We start from the raw sequence: 10,751 nt of genomic DNA on the forward strand, positions 1-10,751 counted from the left end.
AAAGGAGAAGCAGAGGGATGATCTTCATCGTGCAGCTGCTTCGCTGTGCTGAAGAGCCTGGGGCGTTTCTGAGCAAAGTAAATGGGAGATTCTGAGGAACAGAACCCCCACAACTCCTTCAACAACGAAAGCAAAATTCAAATCAAACATACAAGTTTCATTATACAGTTGGTTCATTTTATACTAATGTTAAGTTTGTAGAGGACAAGTGGAAGTAAATGTTTTGGTGGACTATTGAAGTCTCTATAATTCCTCAGCTAATATTAGAGCTGACTTCAGTATATATATAAATATCATACCTGCACTTAAAGGAATGCTGTGTTTTTCAAAAATTTTTTCATATGCTGGTGATCAGACACAATATCTCAGGCTCATTGAAGTTAATTTGGAATTTCCCATCAGGAAGAAAATCCAAGAATATGAAACATTTTGATAGAGCTGGATTAATAGAATTCTTAAAATTATTTCCATCTGCAGACATACTAGTATGTCATATATTAGACATAATATAGATAATTATGACATAATTTAGATTATGTCATATATATAGACATAATATAGACATATTAGTCTGTTGCCAAAATACTTACATTTCTAAGTGAAAACTCCCCACTTGACTGCTGGAGACACCTCATCATCTCTTCTATGATATTTTTTTTTGTTGTTTCACTGGTTTGAAAAATGGGCATGTCCAGAAAGTGCAAGAATTTTACACATGCCTCTAGATTACCCTGACACACAGAAGCCAGGAAGTCAAAACTTATGGTGTCTAAAACTAAGCCATTCAAGTTCTATTTTGCATCTCATATTCACCATGACTTGCCAAGGTCACACAGAAGGTGTGTAGAGCTGGGAATAGGACTTAGCCTGCCTTTGGTTTAAACAAAAAAAAAAGCAGTACCCTTACCCACACAATACCCACAATATCTTACCCACACAATACCCACAATATCTTACCCACACAATTTACAAAACAAATATGCACAGGACATAGGATGTGAAAACACAGGAACAGTCTGAAAGATCCATAGGCTCATTGTACAAGTCTGTAGGAGGTAATTATGCACCATAGTTAGCCTTTCACCATTAACTCAGGAAATTACTAATTCACTAATTGCCAGAAAAAGTAAGGATGTGCTAGCATAGGATCATTCCAAAATGCCATTTTTCCTTACAGTTTCCCTAAGCATCAGCTGCTTGTCACTGTCCCACAAAAACATAACTGAAAAGGTTATTTGAACTGTGTGGTTATGAGCTTCAGAAGGATAATGACCACACAGTGACAAAGGAAATCAAGATCAGACAAGCCTTATAAGCATGACCAGAATACTATTTAAATGTATTGCAATCTACATGAAAGCTCTGCAAGTATCAGCACTCTATAAAGTTAAAAGAAATTTCTTTTCTTCAGTGTAAGTGGCTCTGCCTTGCAATGGCCTGTTCAGTTACTCCTCATCTTAGCAGAAATAACACAGGAGCCATTATAAGAAGAAATAAGCATGCTCATGCCAGTATGCAAGGCTGCCAGAGACAAAATTTGCCCTACTGTTCCCATGAACCCCTTGAAATCTGGGCTCCCTGCAGCAGGAGAGTGAGAAGCACAGCTACGCGACTCATTGAGGAGTTCGATGCCAGCGCATTCCTCAGCCATTGAACAGAGCCACCAAACATTTGTCACTGTCACAGCCTGCATTTTATGGAAGAGGAAGAAAGCAAAGAAATAGACTGTGAAGGTTGGATGTGAACTTTCCAGTTGAATGCAGGCAGAAGAAACTAGTTGTACAAAGAAGAGAAGATAAAGCCTTGGCTGCACAGCAGAGATTAGAAGAGAGTAATAAGGTAAGAAACTTTAAAAGGGCGGTTTCACTGGTTCCCAACACATTATTTACTTGAAATTCCAGATTAAATCATTGCTAAAAGGGCTGCCAACCTCAAAAAAAACAAGCTTTTACCTTTTTACTGTTATCAATTATAGTGAATTCAAATTAAACACATTTTTCATATATGTTCTCTTTTTAAAATGAAACTCAGGGCTATTTGATCTGTGAAAATACTTTGGGTTGTATTTTTCATCCCTAAAGAGAAAGAGAATAATGTTTCCTTTAAAAATACAATGACTTGGAGAAAAATAATGAAGTGTCTATCACAGCTTGTTTCTCAAGACACTGAGCCATTATGCTTTTCTATTAAAACAGGACAAAATTATTAGGACCAAAACATTTTCTAATAGCATTCTTTTTGCCTGCTTCTGCCTTCAAAACATCTTACAGTTTTAATAAAGTAAACTTTTATTTGAAAATGTTTTTTTTTTTCTCTTTATTAAACTAAATTTGCATGTTCAACATAAAATTTTACTCTAATGAGCATATGTGTTATTGGGAACTCTTGAAAAAAAAATTTTAAATACCTATTTGTCTTGAGAAAGTATTAACCCACCTCTTAAGATAGCTGATTATTATTCATTATGAGTAAAGTATTCAGTAACAAGAGTTTTCAGGTTTTATTTTTAAATTGTGATGTTATTTAGAAATATCCTAGTCCTGCCACAGAGAGCTGCTTTGCTTTGCAAAGTAAAAGTCCTCCTGGAGAGAAAGAAGTTGGATTTTTTAAATATTAATATCAGTATTAATATGTATTTCTACATGGTTCAGAAAAGAAATTTGAACAACATCACCCTCATTATTATTACACTCCACTGAGGAAAGTTATACAGGAAAAGATGCCCAACTGGAGACAAATACAATCCTTTTTTTATGGCAAAAACTGCTCTAAGAATTTTGCAAATATCTGAGGACAACTATCAACTTATGGCAAACATTTTTTGTGCTTGAAAGTCCCATTAAAAGACATGAATAAAACATTCACCTTCAAAAAGGTAAAGTTACCTGTTCAGTTAAGCACTGCTATGAAATGTTAGTTGTACAACTAAAACTACTTCATACTTGTCTAGAGGATGTGAGCCCTGTCTGGCATGCTGGGAAGCAATGGAGCAGAGGCACATTAAGGGGTAGCTTCTTTGACAGAAACATTTACCAGCATAGAACAGAAATGTTAGCCCCAACATAAGAGAGGCTTCCAAACGAAGTCTGAGTCAATCCATTTGATTCCTTTTCCTGCCTTCACTTACCAGGTTAGTTTTCATCCCCTTAGGTCACTCCCCTGGCCATTTCCCAGCACAGCTTTGCAGTGCTGAGCCCCTGATGTGCAAAGACGAAGTTAGTGTATGATCTGCATAGTGCCTCCAAGTAATTACTAGAACACTGAGCTTCTGAGCAGAGGCACACTAAAATTTTATATTTATTGCATATTATACCTTCATATTTGTTCACAGAAAGCAGAACCAATAAGTAAAAAACATAGTGTTGCTATTAAAATCACACATAGACATTTGCTTTCAGCAATTAATAGAAACATTTTCATTGTACATATGTGCATGACAATTAAAACTGTTCTTTTTTCACCATGTTTAGTAGGCTTCAGATTATTATTATCCTTGCAAGAGCATGATCCAATTACAAAATTACATGAACAATTTGTCACTAAATATTTTTTAAATAATACTAACATTAAAAAGTCTTTGTTGAGGTGGGAAGGGGAAAAAAAAAGCAATGCTTGAAAACCAGCTAGGGTTAGTCTTAACACTGGAATAAGAAATGCTTGATGTCTGCCTTGTCTGACTTCATCATTCTTCCTAGGACATGTATTAGGCCAAAGATTATTTTATCAAAATAAAACATTTTTTTTTAAAACCTTCATTCTATATTAACCTCCAGAACAGAGAAGTCAAATTTTATGTTTGAGTAAATAAAGAGTGATTGATCAGTAACAAGAGGAGTGAAGACTATATTCTGGTGTACTCAGTGAAAGGAAGCAATACCTGCTCCCACTACTCCATAAGTTGGCCTGATGTCACCAGCAATACTGAATCTGGGTTCTTCTTCTATAACTTGCTGCACAATTTCTGCAAGATGAAATCCTATTTAATTATTCTCAGTATATTTTATACCTCGAGTATATAAAAAATATATTCTACAGCATTAATAGTTATAAAAAAATAACATTAGTTATTCACTAATTTTTGTTTATGTAACATTTTTAATCAAACATTTTTTTGCCATGATTTTATCTCACTCTAAAATGTTTACTTATGTCTGGTTTGCACCACAAACTAAAAATACGTAGATAATATTTCTATATCTTTAGCACCAATATTACTCCTAAAAGTCCACATCTCACATTTGAAAATAAGAATAAAAATTAATAAGAGTAAGAGTATAATTATACAGTACAGAAAGATAGCATTTGCAGCACCCACTAGCACTATAACTTCAAAAAATGCAGGAGCTGGAAACAGAAGTTATCTTCCAGAAAACACACACAAAACAAGTTTGCTTACTCAAACAGCAATTCCAGTGTTTCAGGAACATAGATCTAGTCTTCATCCAAAACAAACAAAGACACCCAAATAAACAAAAAAAAAAAAAAAAGGCAAATTAGAAAGTTAAGCACAATTAGATAGCAATAAATGTGAATATTTCCAGCATGACTTAGTACTGGGTTCTTTTTGTTCCAACAGTAACAAGGCAGCAGAGACTAAACAACAAAGGTGTTTCACAAATTTTCACCAAACACAAAACATGGTGAATCCTTGATTTAGTACAGCTCAAATTTGCAATCCATCTACTTGAAATCAGTTCCCACGCTAGAAAGCAAGTATTACATGCACCACCAAGCTTCTTCCTAATTTTTTTAATGGAAAAACTTGAAGTCAAGGAACACATGTGAATAAATATTCCTCAAAATTTGTGGGTAAAGGTACAATAGGAGACAAATGTGTCTGATTTCTGGTATTGGGAACAGATGGACTCTGCAGATTTCCACAAAATACCGAGCAGAATCCTACTCAGAGATGGCACAAAACAAAAACTTTCACACAATCATGGATCATTGGCTAGCAAAAAGAAATTAAGAAGGTCAATGAGTTACTGAGTTTGTAATATTTGGGAAGAAAAAGGTTTTCTAGCACTAATTTAAAGAATTATAAGCTCTAGGAAACTATATATATATAATATATATATAGTATATTATACTAATAATATCTATTAGTATTCACTTCAAATGCTGTGTCTGCATTTTTTAAGGTTGTTTTATGGGTTTTTTTATTTTCTTATATAAAAGGACACAGAAATATTAATAAGAAAACAGTGTTAGTCCATTTGAAACAATGAAGAGGAAAGAATAAAGAAAAATAGCTGCAAACAAATTATAACTGGGGATAAAGAGTAAAAAAAATGCGTGCCAAAAATCTAATCAATCTGCATCTCTCTTTGAGAAATTTTTTTCAATTTTATATTTATATATTTTTAAGATGCTGAGAGAAACGTGTCCCACAATGGGAGTCTTTGGTTCAAATTAATTACTTCCACACATTAGGAAGATGTGCCAAACTGTCTTAATAGGTTTTGATACCTACTGAATCAAGCAACTTCCCTATTAAATTAAAAGCTTTTCAAATGCTCCTGTAAATTTGAGATGTACTTCATTGCACTCAACAGTAACAGAATACTTCCCTTTTTTCTTACAGATTTTCTGTAGAAAAGGCAGCTTTGTTGCAATCACAGAAGATGAGTTTTACATAGTTATTATCTGGCCTTCTTGTCACACAGGAAATGAAGCAACGGTGCTCTTTCCATCTGCAGAAAAAGGTGGTAATCATTATAAAGCTGTTTCCAGGAAGGCTAATAAGAATTTCGTCAAATGCACGAAAATTTTAAATTCAGTATACAAATAAATTAACCCCAGAACTTTGCTTACTTTTATTTGTGTCAATGTAGAGCTGTGGCACTGATTTATATTATTAAATAGCACAAATTCAGAAAAATATCCCTAAATAAAAATCTTACAAGTAGATGAGTCAGTAACATACTACAGAGTTCACTTGCAAGCATAAATGAGGTATTAGCAGACTGATATTTCTAGTCACAGCTCCAGAAGAAAATTATCTTTAATTATTTATTTTTACTTCTATGGAAGAGAACATGGATCATTAAAGTATAAAGAAAAATGCTTGATTTTACTGATGGAACACAGCAGGTATCCATTGAAAGAAGGCATAAGGCATGAATATGGATTTTGAATAGAAACCTGCAAAAGAAGTCCTGTTCTGGTATCAGAGATTTTGGGGATCAGACTGAGAGACAAGCACATGTGAGTCACAGAAAGAACACTTCACTACAGCTATTCAGCCACTTACAGACATTTTCTAAGCATACCATTCACAACTATCATCATCATCATAAATTCAGCTATCTACAAATACAAATGCTGTGTTTTAAGGCTGTGCTCATTAATAAAATTAATTGCTGTCTGAAAGGTCTTTAATTGCTTCACTGCTGCCAATGGTTACAAGACAGTATTTGACTGGTCTTTGCTCTTTCACGGGTTATGTCATCCTGCATTCAGAATCCTTATATAAATCTTATGACTACTGAACACATAAATATTTCCAAATACTGTCTTTTTACAGAGGTTTCAAAGCAAGCTTTTCTGGTATTTCTCAGTTTACATGATCTAGATAGTTGACTATACAGCTATTCCCTCCTATAAATATATAAGCAAGGTTTGCCTTTCATTCCTCCATGAAGTATTCAAAAGCAAATATACAAATCCTTTCTTTCAATGAGTGAACAAGAAATTCATTAGGCAACATTCTATTACTCCAAATTGTCAAATAGTTTTCATGTAGGCAGCTTACAATTTGTTTCCTGAAAATACATTGAACATTTAGAACAGAACACTCTGCTTACCTGTCTGATACTTTTGAATTCACATACAGTTTTTTCATTTTCTTTTTCTTTGGTAAAACTTGGAGTTCTCAGAACACCTAAAACTCATCAATGTTGTGGCAAGTTCTCTTATAGGCATATTTAAGATGATGAGTCATCTCTATTCTATAATCATGTAAAACCATCAATTCCTAGGTGTAACATAAACATCTTTACTTTGATCAAAAATAATTAATAATTCTAAATTTTGTAGTGATCCCTCCAGCCAATGTTTTATGGATCCTTTCATTCTAAAAGTGATATGTATAATTTCTAGGGATGTCTGTATTTAAGATTATTAAGTAATGTTCATGATTATCCACCACATTCAGTTCAACCAAGATTGTAAAATCCTGGTATTGATTTGGGGCAATTTTGAAAGGGGACAGTACCCCACAACACCTTTCTGCCTTCACAACTATAATAGCTGCACTAAACACAGAGATGGTTATACAGAACAGCAGACAAAATATCTCAGACTGCCTCTGGCAGCACATTGGAAATTAAACATCCCCCCAGTAATCAGAAGAGTTAAAAAGGCTGTGGTGGCCATGAGTGCAGTCTTTTAGCAGACTGTGCCCAACTCACAGAAAAGATTTGGATTTTTGCCATTACTCCAAGCAAGCATCCTGACTGCTGAACGCTTTGAAATAGGAATGAGAAAAATCATTGCAATCTTCTCCAAACTTTTCTTTCAAAGGGCATTAAGAGCATTCAAATCTTCTAGATAATCAGACCTGAAAAAATACAGTAATAAACATTTCCAAGATGAGAAAAAAGGTCTTCCTCTTTCCCTTTGGTTTTTCAGCCTAAATTTAAAGATGATTTTTTAACACCTGATTTGCCAGTCATCATGAGTTGCTAGTTTTGGCTGATTTCAATGGAATTTCCACACAGCAGGCAAAAACAAGCCTTATTCCATCTTACTCCTCTTAGAAGATTCAGTCTAAACTGATGAAATGACAGAGCATCAAGAGCAGAGTGTAGCAAAGGGGCAGGACACAGCAGAGAAGCATACAAAATGAAGAATATAGAGCATGTTTCAAAATCCACATATTTTAATCCCCAGAGACAAAGGAAGAAATAAAATTAAAACAACGATGAAAAAAAGAAAAATTACATAAAGTTTATTAGAACACCTCAAATAAACAGAAGAGTGGAAAATTAAATTAAGGTACTGTGAGGACAGTTGAACATTGCTGGCAGAAGTATGATTTATAAAATGCCAAGCAAGATCTACTATGTTCCTAAAATCAGGCTGTGTCCTTCTTATGTCATGAATCTTGTTCTGGGGTGTTATAAAGTGATATGTTAGAAGACCACTTATAACCTTGCTTTTTACCTCAGTCTAGGTCAGAAGGCAGACATAGAAAAGTCAGCTTAGACTTTATCTGTAAAACAGGAGCCAGAATCTTAAGCCTTTGTTTTCAGTTGAACCTTACCCAGACATAATTCTATTGTTTTCAGAGGAATATTAAATTCTGTCTCCATTAAATAGTTATGCTAATCAAACTCTTCAGACCTGCAGCTGCAATTTAACTAAGGTTAGAATAAATCATATGTTTTGTGCATTTCAGAAATAACTAAAAGAAGCAAGCATCAAAAGAAGACTGCAATTTCTGGAGAAAAACGAAATGGAAGAAGCAGGTTTACTGTTTAATATAGACCAAGACAAATTTTGGGGTTTTACTCTTTAGCAATAAGCACTACAAAATGTTATACTATATACAGATGTATACAGACTCCAGTAAATAAGGCAGAACATCAGACCCTAAATTGACATACTTCATTGGTAGTAAAGGTGAGAGTAAACTGTTTTATCACTGCACTACACGTGGTTGTGGCATGTTTTTTGTGCACTTATGCTTTTTCATATTCAGACACTATATATCTGTCCTTTGAAGCAGACTATCCAATTCATCACCCAGCTTCCCATTCACAGTTCTAAAGATACCTCAGGCAAAGGGTGTTCTCTCAGTTGATCTAATTTTTGTCGCAACACCAGTACATTTTCTGTGCATAATACATTACTTAGGGCCAAGAGAATAATGTAAATAATACAAATACTAATTAAAATATTGATGTATAACATTCTCCAGGATCCTCATGGACTTACCCAGCTGCATCACAAGAAGTTTTCACATGCCTTAAAGAAAAACCTACATTTATCAAAAACCTTAATACAACTGTATATCTTTAAATATGAAAAAAGTAAGAATGTTTCTTCAAACAGTATTAAGAAACATCCACAGAGCAGCTACAGAACTCAATTATTTTGGGCAGACATGGTTTCACTAGTATTTTGACTATGTTTACAATATGTTTTCTTTGATTTCCAGGTTTAATAACTGGCTATGACTTTTATTTTAGGTTATCCAACAAGTAACGCTTATCCCGCTTTCTTGTACCTCATATAAAAAAAAAATAATGGGAGTTATCTGTCAAGGGAAAGAGCAATCCTAAAATAGCCCCATGCTTTACATACTCATTGTCCTGTATTATGCAACACACATTAGATCTCTGGGTTATACTTGGAGGTTTTTACCAGCACCAGCAATATAGTTAGTGTGCTTAAACTGCAATGAAGAGAACCAAAAAAATAAAAAATGTCACTGCCTTTACTTCCCCAAGGCAAAAATATTCCTAGATAGCAGAGCCAGCAGAGACTTTAAGAGACAGGAAACTTTCTCAAGTGGTTACACAAAAACAGCCTTCAGCTCTGGATTTTTCTATGCAGAACTAGCACAAAAGAAACTATCACAAGCCAGGTCAAAACTTTTTGGAATACACTGTTCTATACATCATCAGTTATCAAAGCTTGTAAGAGAACCTGGACAATTTGTGAATAAGCTGAGGACCAAGCTTTTCACCTGAGTGTATAGTTGACTCCTCTGAGGATTAACACTCAGTTATTGGAGGAAAACAGAGAAAGAGTTTTGAGAAAAACATCTAAGTCACATTTTCCCTAGTCACTAGCCTATAGCAATGCTTCTTCTCATGCTGGCTCCCCGAAAAACACTAAACTTCTCCAGAGGACTTTGCTGGTGGTACTCCTACCTTCACACCTTCGTGCCATACCAATGTGTCCATTCCTAAGTGGTCTAGCATAGTACTAAATGAAGGCAAATTCTCTAAGCTCTCAGCTAACAGGTCTTTCAATAGATGTCTTCTACATTTTCAGCTCATGACCTGACAAGAGAAAAAGTAAAGTGAGGTTACAGTTGTTGCACTAAGGAGGCCTATTCTGCTGCATGGAATGAGAAGTGAATCAAAGTAGCTGAAACACTTAGAACTCCCAGAACAATATAAAAAACACCTTCTTGCCACAAGCTGCTTAATGTTCTAGGAAGAAATAAGTAGATATGCAGAGCAAGTTAAAACCAAGACAGGTGAGGACCATAATACCTTTCATCAGATGAAAAAAGACTGAAAAGGAAACAAGACACTGCCTTGCAAAGGGCTATGTGACCAAGCCAGGCATGGTCATATGGATGAAATAAATGAATAAAAGTGCTTTGATTAAGTTCATCCTTCAGAACTTAGTTTTCATTTCTTTATGGACAGAGTCAAAATCTTGTTGTTCCTTTACTTGATTTTAAAAAGAAATAAGTAACATATGCTGTCAATTATGAAATTTGATAATAGGAATTTGACTAGCTTTGTACACATGGTGAAATCACTTCAAGTTGGTTTATATGCACATTTCCCACCTCACAGAATTTGCAATTGTAAAAATAGCTATTGCTCCTATCTTGTAATAAGATCTGTGTAGTGGGCTCTCCTGCAAAGCATCTTATTAAAACTTAATTTCTGTATAAGCAGATCTCTTTTGGCTGAATAGTCTTCATATGCATAAGCTGTGCTAGGGAAAAAGCATCTGTAAATAAAGGAAGTTGAAACCTCCTCTGGAATAAAAATGCAGAATAC

The 10,751-nt window shown here is 34.5% G+C and overlaps 1 long non-coding RNA gene across 1 annotated transcript; it reads right to left on the bottom strand.

The window, feature by feature from the left end:
- Window positions 1-5,582: 5,582 nt before the first annotated feature.
- Window positions 5,583-7,619, bottom strand: LOC147653011 (uncharacterized). Its single transcript, XR_015287428.1, has 3 exons — window positions 7,562-7,619; window positions 6,807-6,883; window positions 5,583-5,693 (listed from the first exon to the last, which is right to left on the bottom strand). It is a non-coding gene; the product is annotated as an uncharacterized LOC147653011 (long non-coding RNA).
- Window positions 7,620-10,751: the final 3,132 nt, after the last annotated feature.

This window comes from Cyanistes caeruleus, chromosome 5, assembly GCF_971803275.1.
Source record: "Cyanistes caeruleus chromosome 5, bCyaCae1.hap1.1, whole genome shotgun sequence".
Taxonomy (NCBI): Eukaryota; Metazoa; Chordata; class Aves; order Passeriformes; family Paridae; genus Cyanistes; species Cyanistes caeruleus.